The sequence below is a fragment of the Vicugna pacos genome, unplaced genomic scaffold (genome assembly GCF_048564905.1).
Source record: "Vicugna pacos unplaced genomic scaffold, VicPac4 scaffold_19, whole genome shotgun sequence".
Taxonomy (NCBI): domain Eukaryota; kingdom Metazoa; phylum Chordata; class Mammalia; order Artiodactyla; family Camelidae; genus Vicugna; species Vicugna pacos.
This window is the reverse complement of record NW_027328740.1, coordinates 36,357,455-36,373,835: the sequence shown is the minus strand read 5'-3', so window position 1 is coordinate 36,373,835 and position 16,381 is coordinate 36,357,455. Positions and strand designations below refer to the sequence as shown.

General features: G+C 41.3%; 1 long non-coding RNA gene across 1 annotated transcript in view; it reads left to right on the top strand.

The window, feature by feature from the left end:
- LOC140693453 (uncharacterized) overlaps window positions 1–11,134 on the top strand; it is a 51,084-nt gene extending 39,950 nt beyond the window's left edge. Inside the window, exons 4-5 of the long non-coding RNA XR_012069211.1 lie at window positions 4,206–4,329; window positions 10,916–11,134. This is a non-coding gene — a long non-coding RNA (uncharacterized lncRNA). The remainder of the gene's footprint in view (window positions 1–4,205; window positions 4,330–10,915) is intronic.
- The last annotated feature ends 5,247 nt before the right edge of the window (window positions 11,135–16,381 follow it).

The following is a 16,381-nucleotide window of genomic DNA, read 5'->3' as shown; positions in this document are numbered from 1 at the left end:
TACCTTCGCTTAAGTAAGCACATTGTTCTAGCTTCCAGTGAGCTGAACTTTGCCTCCATGTATTTCTACTATGGGCTAAAATATTTAGGGAATTTATTTTGAATTATGTTTCCCTTTTTTGAAAACCAGGAATTCTGAATTGTAGCCAAGTTCGAGGGTAGCTTGTTTTTTCCTCACTGCCTCTTCTCTTTGTATAAGTGCAGTTTCCTTCTTAATTTTTCATATAAAATCCTAACATACCAAAGATCTATCAATTACTCTTGCTGCACCAAAACTATACCCATCCTCAAAAATACATAGGAAAGGAAAAGAAAACTTACCAAAATTAGCGACTATTTTCATGCTTTTTAAATATGTCTAAAGGAACATAATGAAATGAATTTCACCATATCTCACCTGCTTCCGCCCCCCCTATCCCATGTAGGGTTCTTGAGTAGGATTCTGGGAGCAAATTAAGGACAGTGATGCCGTGATCCAGGCTCCCTCTGGGGTCTCCCCAGCACTTGGATCGGCACCTGGTATAAAGTAGGTCTCAGTCCGAGCCAGCTGAGTGAGTGACTGACTCACAGGCATCGAATGCGTAACATCAGTGAATTAACAGCATTCTTTGTAGGACTCAGACAATAAGCTGAGTGCCCTGTGGCCTTCCCAGCCTCACATACTATTTTGATGTTGGGGTCATTTCTGGGAATGTTATTCTGTACTGGACAAAAGGCTAGTACAATTCCAGGGTTAAGCAACTTTCCTAGGGAAATTTTATGATAAAATATAAAGAAAAATAGTTAAATGCCCAAAATGACATAGCATAGTCCTTTGGTGTTTAGATAATGTATGGCTGTAATTTTCTTACTTTATATGTTTCTACATTTTCCACTGTGTGTATGCACTACTATATAATAAGAAAAAGCAAATGTTTAAAAGAGAAAATTTCTCTTCTCCAGATATGATTTGGTTAGAGGATGAGTCAGATACATATAATAAGAGAATCTTAAATACATGCGTCCATAATTCACTCTTTAAATTCAGGAACAGGAAACTCAGGAATGAAATAGTTTAAGAGAATCAAAGATACTTGTATTCAAGATTAGCAAGTAGGAGTGTCCTCAACAGAAATGGTGATAATCTATAATGCAGGGATTAAATGTGATAATGAAGGTACAAAGACAACATGAAGTAGAAAATGCCACGTGGCAAGCACAGAGTAAAGGGCAATATACTATGATTATGCCAATATGTGTGGTCAATTCCCAAGCAAATGATTGTGTAACCCCTGCTAGAGGGAGAAAGCTTCCAGCCTTGGCAGGAGAGGGGGGAGGATCCAGTGTCTGTATTTTTTAAAATGTCTACAGTTGCTTCTCATGTGCAAATTGATATCCCTGCACAAGAACCTTAAACCAACAGAAAGCCCAAAAGACCGTGGACAATGATGGGTAGACGACAGCCCAAGCTTTTCTGCCACAGATGAGTGATTCCACTCAGGAACACTGAGCAAGAGGCTCAGAGTCTTAGCTAAGGACAAGCAAGTCGGGACTTCTAATATGACCTAATGCCATCGACGGGGGAGGGCAGTTCAGCACAAGAAGGGAGCGCCAGGTGAGTTAACATGGAAGTTTCATTCTGGATCCAAACCGTGATGGATTTGGGTCCCAGAGGGTAAAAGCCCTTCTTCCCTGGGGCATGGACCGGATTCCACAAGTGGCTGAGACAGGAAGTATGAGGCAGAGAAAAATTCCCCCAGGAGAATCCCGAGTCTGGGTGCCAGGGAGGGTAATGGACGAGTGCGGTCCCAGCGCCACCCGCACTGCAGGGCTCCGAGGGGCTGTGGAGCTGTGCGCCCCCGGCCGGACCACAGACCTGCCTGCAGCGCTCTGGGCTGCAGCCTGGGGAGTGGCTTCAGCAGCAGGCTGGCCCCGTCATTTTCGTAGGTGCTACAGTGACCCCCACCCCTGTGGCCACGGTGATCCCAAGCCAAGGGTCTAAGTGACTTCAACCTTATTTACAGGTGACCACAGCCGGTTAGCCTGTGCTGCTCAAAAGGAAGACCCCACATGGGGTTTTGCTGTGTCAGGGGGGTTGCTAATACCTGGCCTGCTTTGAATTTTTTCATCCTCATAGCAGCCTGGGCAGTGGAAGTTTCATCTCTCAATTTTATTTCAACTTTTTTTGTTGAAACTATAGTTGGTTTACAATATTGTGTTAATTCTTGTTTAATTCTTGGACTATATATATATATATTCCTTGTCATATACTTTTCCACTAAAGGCTATTAAAAGTTATTGAGTGTAGATCCCTGTGCTATACAGAAGGATCTTGTTGTTTGAAACAAAAATTACTAAACAAAGTAACAAAGTAAGCAGACTAAACCTAGCCATGTATATGACACAGTTGAGTTTATCTCAGGATTTAAATGTGGTTTTGATCTCCAGGATCTCTTTATCAAATTATCATATGTAAAGTGCCTGTGGAACACTTCTCAGAAAAATGTTTTAAAACCATAAGATTTAGAGAATAAAGAAGGAAGATAATTATACTGAAAAGCAGATATCAAAATATAGAAATGGGCATTTGTGATACAGTAATATCTGAAATATTGGAAGAACGTGTTGAATAAGAGGATCCAGTGGTGAGTCTACTAACCGCAACATTCTGCCATAGCAGTGAGTGTAAATCATCTTCTGAGATCTGCAACAATTGCATTTTGAATGTAAATAAAGTTAAATAACAAATAAGCCATGAAGTGTGGATTCAGATTCAGCGGTATCTCGAGTCCATATCCCCAGCATTTCCCAGGGCTCCCTGCTCTTCCCCTAATGTCATTGAAAGAAGTGGGGAAAGATTGTGAAGCGAAGGGCATGTTCCATTGCAAAGAAATCTCGTAGCAGACCTGGGAGCATGGCCAATGAAAGGTTAATGCTGAAATTAGAGGCCGTGGGAAACCAAGCAGAGGCAGCTCTTTACAAGTCACATCATATGCTCTGTGTGTGTCTACATGTGTATGCATACAGACGTGTGGGCATGTATGATGTATACACCTGCCTTTCGTGTGAAGCCGCCTCACTGTCCAAATTTGAAATCCATCCAAACGTGCAGTGCTGTCAGCCGAAGCTCAGCCAGATGCTAAGTTGTCTGTTGTTGCTCTGTCTCTTCTGCTGAACTCCACGAGTAAACCACGTGCCACCTGTTGCTTTCAGAGACAACAGCTCTGTAGGCTACAGGTCCATGCCTTGTTTCACTGCCAACTCTGATTTCCTTTCAGGACAAATTGCCATTTGAAAAAGGGGGAAGCATTCAGTTGGCCCACAAGCCTCTGAGTGAGGAAAAAACATAACGTTAGAGACAGCTCTGTGGGACAGCATCCAGAAGGGGGCAGAGCATTGGGCTGCGAGTCGAGGCTGTGTTTCTTTCAAGCTCTGCACTGAATTTGAGGTGGCATGTCACTTCTTTGGCCCTTGATTTGTTCAGCTTATATTAGGGTCTTGGACCTGTTCTATCCAAATTAGAGTATCACTTTTTTGCTCGGTGACCCTCCAGGGCTCCGCAATTCCTTCAAAGGGAAAAATGCCCACATCCTCACGGCAGCCTCTAAGGCTCCACCCCCAAAACCACCACTTATTTCCTATTCACTGTGGCCCACACCAGTCTCCATGCTGTCTGTCCAGCGTGAGGGACCTCCAGGCCTGTGATCACTGTTTCCTCTGCCCATTCTCTGCAAACCCCTTTGCTCCCGTCTTTGCCTTATTCAAAGGTCACTGCCCCATCCCCACTCCTCCCTAGCACACATTCTTCACTCTCCTTTATTTTCCTCCACAGCACTTATCACCAGCTCACAGAACCTGTATTTCTTTCTTTTACTTATTTTCTCTGACGATTTTCAGACTGGAAAGGCCATGGTGGATAATAGCAGAAAAGTGGGGGTAAAAAAGACAAATGAGGGAAGGCATCTTCTAAAAGCTAAAATGCCCACCTGAAAAGGAGGTAGGAGATAAAGTAGTAGTAGTCGTTACAATTTTGGTAAACCCAAGGCACGTAGTCAGGACTAGTTTTCACAATATTTGAGGGTAGGGAGGCAGCAATAAAAAGAAATTTATCCTGAAAACAAGAAATTAAATTCTTGGGAAGATGATGTGTTCAGCTTGAGATATCAGTAATACTTTTATGACCTTGGTCTGATAATATCCTGCCTTATAATTTGATCTGTTTGACAGCTGGATCATGAATCTAATGATGCCACAATTTCGGGAGCAGAACAGACCAACCCACGATGGGAACGGGAAAACCATCTGTATCCCATGAGCAAACTGGGGTTATTTTATGAATACCCTGAAATGAGTAAGTCATCAGTGGAGATTTCTGTGCTGTCGGTTATACTAGAGTATGCTTTGGGTCTCAGAAGCATCGGTTACCAAGCCAAACAATGTCCTAGCATACCGAAACGGAGCCCGCTTTTTTCCATTAGATGCAATTATGCAGTCAGGCTTTCAAATAGGGTGCCTGTGTATATCTTTGTCAATATTTATGTTGTACAAAGCTGAAGATTTACTGCCAAGGAATGAAATGGAATACTTATTCAGATATGTCTCCACCATTGATTCTCAGATCCTTCTGGTCATGTCGTCTAAGGATGAACTCAGAACCGTTACTAGATGTGACTCAGCTCAGGCTGTAGCCCGTGTGGCACAGCTGTTGGCTGATATCCTTCTAAACAGAGTCATGTGAGCCAGTCAGCCTGTACAGAAAGCCCACAAGCGCATCCTGCCTCATTGCAGCAAGGTGCACCGGGTCACCCCTTCCACATCTCACACCTGCCTTTGATATTGTTCCTATTTCTTCTGGCTGATGGTTTCTGCCTGGTTCCTTGAGTGACCTCATGACACATCACTGGCTTGAATTCAGGATGAATTTGCTGATCTGGAGTATCGGTAGAACACAGATCCCCTCCTTCTCCAATGTCTTTGTCCATTTCCGTACATTTGCTTGGGCTCTGTTCCTCTTGGTTGAACTTGGTTTTGAGCTCTCAGTTGCCTTTAAATTGTTGCATCTCAAAATAGATTTCCATAGGAAACCTTATCTTTTCTATTATGTATGGTGCACTTTTATCTACTAGAAGGCTGTTGATGTGCACGTTTTGTATCTGAAACCTTTCAGCTCACCACTGCCTTGAAGTAGTTTTTTTTTTTAAACTTAGGAGACAGGAAAGGATTTTTGTCAATAGGCTTTGCATTTATGCATGCAGGTTCTTGTCTGCAAAGGCACCCTTTGTGCTTCCTGTTTATAAGTCTACAGATGGAGTTTTCTTTTTCCTAAATTACATTCTATATATAAAATAATTGCTTTTAAAAATATACATTATACATAGAAATGCATCTGGTTCCCTCAGTGAATGAAAGGTCATATTGTGGCATCTTCAGTCACCTATGCTTTGTGGCCTGGTGTCTGATTTGAGTTTCATCTTTGATTTTGCTGTGTTTAGTGACCAGGTTCCATGAAGGGTGCAGCTGCTGTCCCTGGTGTAGAAATTATGTTCGTTTATTCTCCTTATTTTCAAAAGGACTTTAAGCCAATGACCTGTTATTCCAAAATGAGTCATAATGGTAAATATGTCTTATTGGGGGTATTATCAGCATTAATAATAACAACAACATTCTGGGGGCAGCATATCATTAGGTATTTTAACACACACAAAAAAAGCCTTGGAAAAAAGTTATTGTTCTAATTAAGTCAAATAAATGTCATGAAAGGAAAAATTGTACGCTTTTGGGAGAAATTGATAGGGCTTTTAGAACTTTATAGTCTCATTAAAATACCAATTAAATAATTCAGCCTAACTCTACCCTACATAACAGGATGGAGTAACAGCTATTCTAGAGAGATTTTTCAGATTTATTCGTTTTCCTATTATCTAAATAATCCCTGACGAATTAGAAAATTCAATCCATTTCTGAGAGTAGGAAGTCTGTTATTCTGTATTCAATGCTGGAGTGAAACTTATTTTGTGTTCTTTTCATTCATGGGAGATAGAATTTCCAAGTGCTTTTTGAATTATTTTTGTTCCTCTAAAATAAATTGCCTTTGGTGGTGACCTCCTGACCTCAGTTTCCTCCTCCCAGTTTTCCCCATGATCATTAATGACACCCCACCTGCCTTTTAGTTATGCCTCTTAGCTGCTGAGGGGGAACAGCTACTGATACATGACCCTGGAGCCCTCCACCCGTGCTTCGTTAGGCCTTGCACGCAGCCACCAACCCTAGTCTCCTTCGCCTGAATTACCTTTCTCTGCTTTTCTGCCTGGAAGGACTCTTGCCAAGCCTTGACAGGGACCCCTCCACTTTTTAGAGATTATCTGCTCTCCTGTCTAGGCATGAATTGTACTTGATTCTTGTCTTGATGGTGCATAATCGTGCCCATGTCCATTGTGCTCCCCGACTGTAGTGATCCTGTCGGAGGCAGTAGTCAGACTTTTCATCTTCCCGTCCATGTCTGGAGCACCACAGCCTGGACCCTGGTTCTCCTACGTGTTTAAGTGACTTGAGCTTGTAGTTTCAACACACTCACATACAACTATTAGATGAGGTGGCGGTAACATTGCCCCCAATGCCCCCACAAGGTTCTATATGGCAAATGGTTTTTTCTGAGTGAAATTTCTCTTCTATTTGTTTTCATGAATTCCCCACTGTCCTTTGAGATTATTAGAGTAACCCTGAGTTGTTAACCACAATATCTCTCCCCCCACCAGTGAATGATCCTGCTGCCTGAGAACTCAGACATGGGACATAAGAGAAATAATCTATCAGTCTTAAAATCTGGAAGCCATAAGATACCGTTTTGTACTTAGAGCACCCACAGCACAAACACCAGTCTCTCAAGAATTTGACGCTGCCTTCCCAGAGGGCGGGTGCCATAAGTGGAATGCTGTGAGGGATGAAGTGAGAGCTCTGCATCTCTGGTACTGCCTTTTCCACCCTTCCTGTGTTAACTTGATCTTCCCTTCACATATTATGTTCTCCATTTAATTTACTGCATTTAATATCAGTTGTTCTTCAACATCTCCTTGCACCCGCCCCCTCCTTTCCCTATCTCTCCAGTGCTCTCCCACCCACTCCTCTCCTGCGCTCTCCAGGAACAGGCCTGTCTCCCCCACGCCCTCACCTCTGTTCTGACTGCCCACCACCTGCACTGACATTTCCTTAACTCCGCAGAATAAACTTTCCAAAATGGCAGCTGAGTAACTGGGGGCGATTTTAGACCTCTCATCTCTTTACTGATTCATTCATTTATCCAACCAACAAACATTGAGTACTGCTATGCCAAACACTGCATCAACTGCTGGGGAGACCAAGACAGGTAAGACTTGTTGTCTGCACTTCCCAGGCCAGGCGAGGCATGGCAAGGAGTTAATGGATTGCTAAGCAGGTGAACACAAATTGGACTTCCTAGAGCTGGAAATATTTGAACTGAATCTTGAAAGGTGAAAGGAAGTTAGCTCTCAATTTTGTGGTAGAGGGAGTGGACACTTCATGCAGAGAGGTAGAGACATATATGTGTACACAGCATGAAGTGGCTTGGCCAGACTGAAGAACAACAAGTAGAGCTAGAACAAAGGATCCATAGGTGGGAATATCAGGTGCACAAGGCCTCTGTCACGATGGGCCTTGTGTGCTTCGACTTCAATATATCCTTAAGGAAGCAGGGATATATTGGAATATTTGTAAGAGAATTGCATAATGTTTATGTTGCAGAATATCTGGTTATTCTGGCAGCAGAATGGAAGATACTATTTTTGGGGGGAGGCCCATATTTTGGGGGAAAGGATATTTCGGGGACCAACCCAGGTAACCCAGACAACAATTGGCACATGCCTGCAGAGAGGCCGTGGGCAGAAGGAGAGAGACATGGGCGGCATAAGTGGTGACTGCTGCAGTGGGGACTGCAGGACCGGGGCGGCGGGCCGCAGAGCTGCTGAGTTGACTTTCAGTGACCCATCCAGAGAGCAGATCTGCAGGGGGAGTGTAAGGGGAGGAGCTGGTTTCGAGGAGATGGTTCTGTGTGTGACATTTTGAGTGTGAAGTGTCTATGGGACATCTAAGGGGTGATGTCCATTGTTAAGCTGGTTTCACCAGTCAGGAGCTCAGAGGAGCTGTGGGTGAGGCTGTGGGGGCGATTCAGTCCTGCCAGGTGGAGGACTGAAGACGAGGCCTTGGGGAAAAGGGCCATGTACATGGCAAATGGGAGAAGAGAGGTCCACCAAGAGAAAGAAGAATAGCAGTGCAGTTGAGAGAAAACGAGTTGAGGCAACACAGAGAAGGCTGTAACCTGGCTTAAGAGGGATTTGAACACTGAATAAAAGGAGCGTAGTGAGAAAGGGGGTTGTGTGGGGCATAAAAGCAAGGGCTAAAGCCCACCTCTAATTGTCTAAACTGAGGAAAAGGCGGAGGAGGACTACACTTAGGTAGCTTTTAAAAAACAGATCTGTGTGTATCTGTGTGTGTGCATATGTGCACACACACTTTTCTGCCTGGGCTTTTAATATTTATTTAATTAAAACAAAAATTAAGGGGGGAAAACATTCCACTGAGAGGAAAATATTTGTCCACGGCAAAAGCTACCTGGTAATCAAATAAACAGGAGCTGAAAATGCCCACTGGTTTGAAACACGCAGCCACAGGCAGTGCAACTCCTTTCTCAGTGCCGTGGTGAGGGCCGTGGGGGATGCAGGGCTCTGAGCCCTGGAGGAGTCATCAGCGCAGGCACTTCTCCAAGATACTGGACTTTAAAGGGAAGAAGAAAGTATAGAAAGTATCAGAGAGCAATACAGGGCAGTGAGAGAGGGTTGGGCAAGGGTCAGTTTTGTTTTACAGGGGGCGTTTCTGGCCTTGCTGTGTTGCTAGGCCTTTGCTCTTGTTGGTATTTGTTCCAAAAGCTTTTTAGAAAGTTCTTCTCGCTTGACTATCTGAACAGATTAAATCATGTTGGGTTATTTCTAGTGTTTTATTTTTAATTAAAAAATTTTCTGGAATTTATTTTAATGTCAAAAGTGTGGACAATGTACCAGGCCTTCTAATGATTTAGTTAATTACACCAGTACCTGAATCCACTGATTTTAAGTGTCAGTTTTATAATATTACTAAAATCTCTTAAATATCCACATCTATTTTTGAAATGTATTCTATTTCATTCATACTCTCAGTGCACTATTTCTATACTGTTTCCATGACCATAGATTAATATCTCCTACAGTTGGTCCTATTTTATCCTTTTCCAGAGTGTGCCTAATATTACAAATTCAAACATCCCTCCTCATTATTTTATTTGTATATTTGTGTATATTTCTGGAAGTAATTTAGGATCACCTTTCAGAAATTTTTCTTAAATCCATTCGGGTTTATTAAGTAAATTTGCATTCAGATACTAAATTTATTTTGGAGAAAAAATGTTCTATGTCCCCCAAATTTGAGTCTGCCAACTGAAGAGGATGGTGCATTCTATTGTTCATTCAATCATCATTTTTTTTCTTTTTTAAGTCATTTATCAGAATCATTTTAACATTTTTCATTAATTTATTTCTGAATAGTCTGTGCCTTGGTTGTCATTATAAATGATATCTTTTCTGGGTTTGAACAGGGATGATTGCTAATGAAGTCTTAATTTCTAGTTTCTCTTGAATTAGAAAGGGATCTGACAGTGTGGGGCCCTCTTTCCAATATGGTGACTGTGAGCAGTGCATTTCATTAAGATGTCCACTTGCCAATTTGCCAGTGGCTGCACCTACTCCACATTTTTCTGATACTTACCCGCCCCCTGTAGGCAGACTTGTTCATGTAGGGTTAGGTGGGTTATGGAAACAGATACTGACATCACTGCTGCCACGCTGCTGACCCTGTGGCATCACTAACTCTGGTTCTTTCTCTGTGACTTCCCTGAATATGACATCTCCTTTTAGGCTGGGGACATGAGGCTTCTTTCCAGCACTGTCGGTTTTTCGGCAACACACCCCTGCCTCTCAGGTCAGAAGCAAATGTCAGCTCCTCCTACTCATCCACCCAATCCACGGTCTTGCCGTTCCTGGCCAGAGTGGTCCCTATCCCTTGACTGAGCAGTAACACTAAAGGGACTACAAACTTGCCTTTCATCCACTGTCTTAGTTACATACCTGTGGTAGTTTACTTAAAAGTCTGCCAGTTAGGGTCTAAAAGTCTTTTAGATCTCTGGCCTTATCATTTCTAACTGCTCCCCCACCCCATGGAACAGCTTACCGCAGATCTCTGCTGCCCCATCTGTAGCAATGCCCTGTAAATTACAGACAGAGAGAAAAGAACTTCTAAGCCACCACCATAACTTTGACTTCCTGTGACCACACAGACCATAGAAATATCAAGATAAAAATTCCTGAAGAAGGATATTTTGCTTAGGAAGACACTTTAATTGCATACCTTTCTGTGACTTGTAATAACTTCATAGACTCTCTGAATGTGCTGCACTCACCTTCCCAGACTCAAGGGAGCTTGCTCACTTGCCTATTTTCAGTGCATTTCCTCCAACATTCTCTATGCAGAGCTTTCCCAAAAGTACATTCCTTATTCCTTTTTAAATTCTTATATACAACCACAATATTCTTTTTCTTAATCCTCAATGACATATCATCTTCCAAGATTGTATTATTTCAACACTGAGAGTGAATAATATGCTTCAAGATTCCCAAGTTTGTTACCAGAAAATAACTATGATTGGTTGAAGATTTTTGAGTATGTTATTCCTACTAAGGGTATATACGTGAAAGAAACAGGTTGTAATGTGTCTTCTTCCGAGAGATTTTATATTTGCCTTTTGTTTGGATTCTTTCACTGTTGAACATTATTATTACCATGAATGTCTTTTCTCTTTGGGATTTAGTTCACCATTTGCCCCTCTCTCTTTACAGGAGTAAAGGAATTGATGCTGTCCTTCCATCCATCCACCACTCCATGTTGTGTGTCCATTCCTTCAAAATCGAGTTGAGGCAAATTCAGTTTGGGTTCACCACCTTATCTGTGGCCTCTTTCCAGTGGCCAATCTGTTGGCTCTGGAGAACAATATATTGCAAATCAGAGTGGGTATGTGGAAACTTGACTACCCTGTATAGACGCATGGTACCAGAAAAAGCCCAGGACATCGCAGCATGGCAGCCCACCATGCAAGGAACAGCAATTCTGGCTGTGGTGGACCAATGTGAGTAAAACGTCTTCATGGGCTGAAGACTTTGAAAAGTCCAAACATGCATTGGCAATACTTCCTAAGGAATCCAGTGTTGGGCATTGTTTAATATGAGAGGCAGATGCTAACACTGACATCGCTATAAACAACATATTTGTTGTAACTGTAATTGTTATTATTTTAATATATTTTCTTTATAAATATTATTTATGACTTACAAGAGCTCTTACAGAGGCAGTTGTTAAGAAGCGTGGCCATTATACTGTTGCAGAAGTGTTAATTCAGTAGAAGCATGGTAATAGTATTAATAAGTACTCACTCGTTTGATCCTCACATGGCTCTAAAGGTTACCCAGCAGTGCTTGTATAATGGAGATAGAAATCCATCTGTTTAAGTTTTTGCAGAACCTAAAATAAGAGCAGTCATTCCACCGTATTTTACCATATATTCCAGACTCTCAGTTTAAAGTAGGAACTACCTGATGAGGTCATATAAACCCTTTGTGAATCCCCAATCATTCATTACATTCCTGGACCCCTGGGGCAGAGGTTCTTCTAGAAGGTGGTCCCATCTCTCCTCCCCACCCCACTCTTGGCCTTTGCTACCCACTGTTGGTCATTAGCTAAGCAGCCTCATGTCCTGCATGTGTCTGAGCTGTGAGGGAACAGAACTCAGCTGTTTACAAACTGTAGTGACTATGACCAGTTTGAACAGTCTCTCTCCTTCCCTGCCCACACCCCCACAGGGCAACAGGGGGCTCACAACCACAGCGATTCCCATGCCAGCCCATCAGGGAGCCTTCTTCCCTAGAAATGTTCTTACAACCAGGGCTGTTTCCTCCCTTACTTCACTGCCAGTTTCACTCCCAGGTTGCAGTCCCAAACAAAAGGCTATCCCAGTTTGAATTTCTTAATCAAGTCATATTTACGCTAAGTCCCTGGCACTTTCCCATGAGCACTCATAGAAACAGAACAGGACCTGGCAGTGGCTGTGGGCCAGGTTCCTGGGTGAGGGGACTTGCTGGGCCCTTCAGGTTCTGTAGTCTGGCTCGAGCTTAGCTCCCAGCACCGCGTCTTCCCAACTGCATGATTTCGGGCAAGGCTTCAAAACTTCAGAGCTTCATTTTATCCCTGCTTCATATTTTAAGACTGTTATGTACCAAAAAGTGTGCTTAGGGAATTCAGTGAGACAATGAATGGATTTCACATAAGATGGTCCTCAGGGAAGGTTAGTTATTTTCATTATGCACCATCGATAAAATTGGCTGCACAGACTTGGCCAGGTATCACAGCTACAGGCACAAGAATTTGACAATGTGTCACTGTGGCTCATAGTCACTATTTTACACAGTAAAACAGCTACATGAGACCACCCAGCTGTCAGCCCACCCGACTCCCCACCCCAAGATCCCTGAATTAATCTGATTTGCTTGCTACCCCTTCTTTTTGGAGAAAGTTGGCAGATCACACACAGTCAATGACTGCTAGGTTATGTCCATTCCCATTCACTCAAATTGCCCCATTTTCAGTATCCACTGTGCTGCAAAACATAGACTAATATTCAGAATAGGACAGCAAGGCCTTTCCCATTCCACAGTCAGAGAAGCATGAATCTGTCATGTTTAAAAACATGACAGTTTAAAAACAGGCTCCTGTGCTTTAACAAAATTTTTAATAATGACGTTTGAAACTAAAAGTGTTTTTGTTTGACCTACAGCTAACCAGAAAATTTAATTGACTCCTATGACCCATTCCTCAGGTGTCCTGGTTTGATTGTATTAGGCACTTTTTCCTCATCTCCCCAGCATGACTTTGCTCCATCAGCACAGATGGAGTGTCTCCAAGGCTGCTCTGTGTGCATGGGCGTGTGTGTGCACACATGTGCCCCCACTGATTGGTGCCACTGTTTCATATCCAGGGGTTGTTCTGTCTTATAACTCAGGCATTGCTTTATTATATCCTAGAAAACTGCTTTTAGATCATTGATTGAACTATAGACCATCCTCTTGCCCATATTAGGAAGTGACGTCTTCCAAGACACAGGTCCTGTGTGTTTGTATTTATGTATAAGTAAGAATTAAATATGCATGTCATCCCCTCCTATATTTAATTTGTGTCTTCTCAATTGAATGTGCACAGTAAAGGCTAACTTCCCATAACAGGAGAACTTTTAGGAAGACAGAAGAAGGAATTAGCCACCAGGGAGAAGACAGGACATCAAGCAGGATTTGGTATAAAATTATTTACTCTAAAGCTGCTCTGGCTCAATATGTGGAATTGACATTGTTGTATCATGCCAGAGCATCTGCTATTGAAGACTGATTTTAATTTACTTTGATATAACTGGAAAATTGTGTTGGAACAACATGGGAAATGAAGCACACTGCATCTATCTGTACTCCTGAATTGTGTCTCACAGCTACTCAGTTTTGAGGAAAAGTATCTTGTCTGGAGACAATACAATTATTTTCATTGTTGGAATTTTTCTAGCTTCCAGAAGCACATCTGCAGGTGATTCTGTAAAAGTCTAGAGTTGACTTAAATAGCAGGAAATTTTAGCCTATTGAAATCAGGAGAAGTGAAATATTTTTGCCTACTACCACCACCACCACCAGGCAAGCACGTGTACACCCAGAGAGATTTCACATCAGACGAAATGACAAAGCTGGTTCTGTTACCGAGGCCAAACTTGTTCTGCTCACTACACAACAGCGATAAAAAAATAAATCAGGAGACAAGGTTTTGGAGCAAGGTATAGTAACTTTATTCAGAAAGCTGGCAGACCAAGAAGATGGGGGACTAATGTCCTGGAGAATCATCTTGCCCAAGTCAGAATTCAGGCCCCTTTTAAGCTAAAAAGGGGAGGGAGTGTGGTTGGCTGTGCAAACTTCTTGCTGCAGGCATTCTTTGTTCTTGCAGTCATCCATGTGTGTCAGGCTGTGGTGTCCCTGTAAATCTCCAACAAAACAAAGGTTATTCTCTATTTTGCAACTTGCCATCCCTGCATAAGTGCAGAAGTGCTAACATCATTAAATGTCAGAGCCCCAAGAATAGGATTTCCTCTAGGTATTAGGCTAAAGGCAACGTTGTTTTACAAAAGGTGCAGAGCCAGCAAGATTAAGCCTGGAAAACAGGGCACAGTGCTTCAAACTAAAGGAACAGATCCAATGTGGCGTCAGATTTGTTCTCTATTACAGTTCGAGTTAGGGGAAATTTTGCAGTAGAAAATCCCCTCAGTTGTTTTTCTTGCTTTACCTGACATCTTGTTTGTTGGCTTGTGGTCTCATGGTGTCTATACCGTATGTTCAGATGAATAATATTAAAATCATATGGTGCAGAAAACATATCTGTTCTGCTTCAAATAATGACTGAAACATTTAGCTTTGTTTATTCCCATAGAATTTGGATTGAATCATTTCTCAACTTTCTTCTTCCTTCAAACCAGTATTTTACTGGAGGGTTTAAAGCCCAAATTAAATAATTTTTCAGGGAAATATACACAAAATGTTATGATAACTCACAGAGAAAAAATGTGATAATGAGTGTGTTATTGTCCATGAATGACTGAAAAATTGTGCTGAACACTGGAATTAGACACAACATTGTAAAATGATTATAAATCAATAAAAAATGTTTAAAAAAAGAATTTTGGAGAAGACTCATGTAATTCATAACAGTTTTACATCCGAATTTAAGGCTGACCCATATTTATACTTTTAATCAAGGAACACAATAAACTTTCTTAGTAGATCATTAATGGCGTTTTTAACTTTGTCCATGTAATCTTTTGGAAGTTGAGAGACCTAGACACCTGATCTAACAAAACAGGAATCATTGCTTGACTCTGTGAATGAAAGAATCCCAGTATAGTTTCCTGCAAGTATATTTTATTAAAAATAATAAGGAATTCTTGCTCTCTAATAAAGCAACATACATAAGAACATTCTGAGTGTTTAAAATAAATCAGACTATGGGTTAACTTATCTAAACAAGTCAAGATAGTTTTGGGAAAAATGTATGAACTTGAAGGAAAATACATATTCTGTAATTAATATCCTATTTTTAATAAGCAAATGATAAAAAACCCAAAATTTAATCATTTATTTAAAAAGTAGTTATATAAAGCCAACTTATTTTTCATAAGTTACATAAATAAAAGGGCTATCAAAATTTACATTATTAAAGATTAAATTATACCAAATAGATCACCAAGGTTGATTGATTTTCATGATATTAATAATTTTTGAAAATATAACTTACATATAACATATCCAAGCAGCCCTTCAGTTATCCACAGTACCCTAGTATACAGTTATTCTTACTGTACTTAAAACAAGTAATAGGCAAGTTTCAGGCCCTTGCTTTGAACTGCCACTGGAATTCTGGATATTCCCTTAGGTTAAAGACCAGAAGCAAAGTAACAATTCTAGTTTAAAGCAGTTGCTCAAAGACTTTAAAACATTCACTATCTATATCCAGTTACAGGAAAGAATTAAGTTTTCTGAACGTTAAAAAAAGAAATTTATGCTGAAAATGAAATTCTGTCATGTATGCTTATCATAACTATACAGGCTCTAAATTAATCCTCCCTTTACTGTTTTAATACCAACATAGGTCATTATAATCGCTTTCAAATTCCATTTATGCTAGATGAACGAACGCCTCTCCACATGCTCAATTCTGACAGCTGAGTGTGTGTGAAAGCCGTCAATCACCTAGCTAGTTGGGAACACACAGTTTCTTTTCAGTGGGAAAATACACGACATAAATATATATGGGGAGGTACTAGCTCCAACTCGGTTTAACAGAGAAAAGTGCATGAACTTGAAACTCACACTAAGAAGCATACTGAGAAATCACATTAAGTGTTTCTATGGCTCCTCAATCCCTTTATGCGACATTAACGAACGCGTCTCCACATGCTCAATTCTGAGAGTTGAATGTGCATGTAATCGGTCAATGACCTATCTTGTTGTGAACACACAGTTTCTTTAGAGTGTGGAACTAAACTAAATATATATATATATATATATATGGATAGCTAGTAGCTCCAACACGATTTTACACTGAAAACTGCATGAACTTCAAACCAGCACTAGAAAACATACGTACAAATCGCAGTGTTTCTAAAGTTACAAAATCCATTTATGCTACATGAACGAATGCCTCTACACATGTTCAATTCTGAGAGTTGA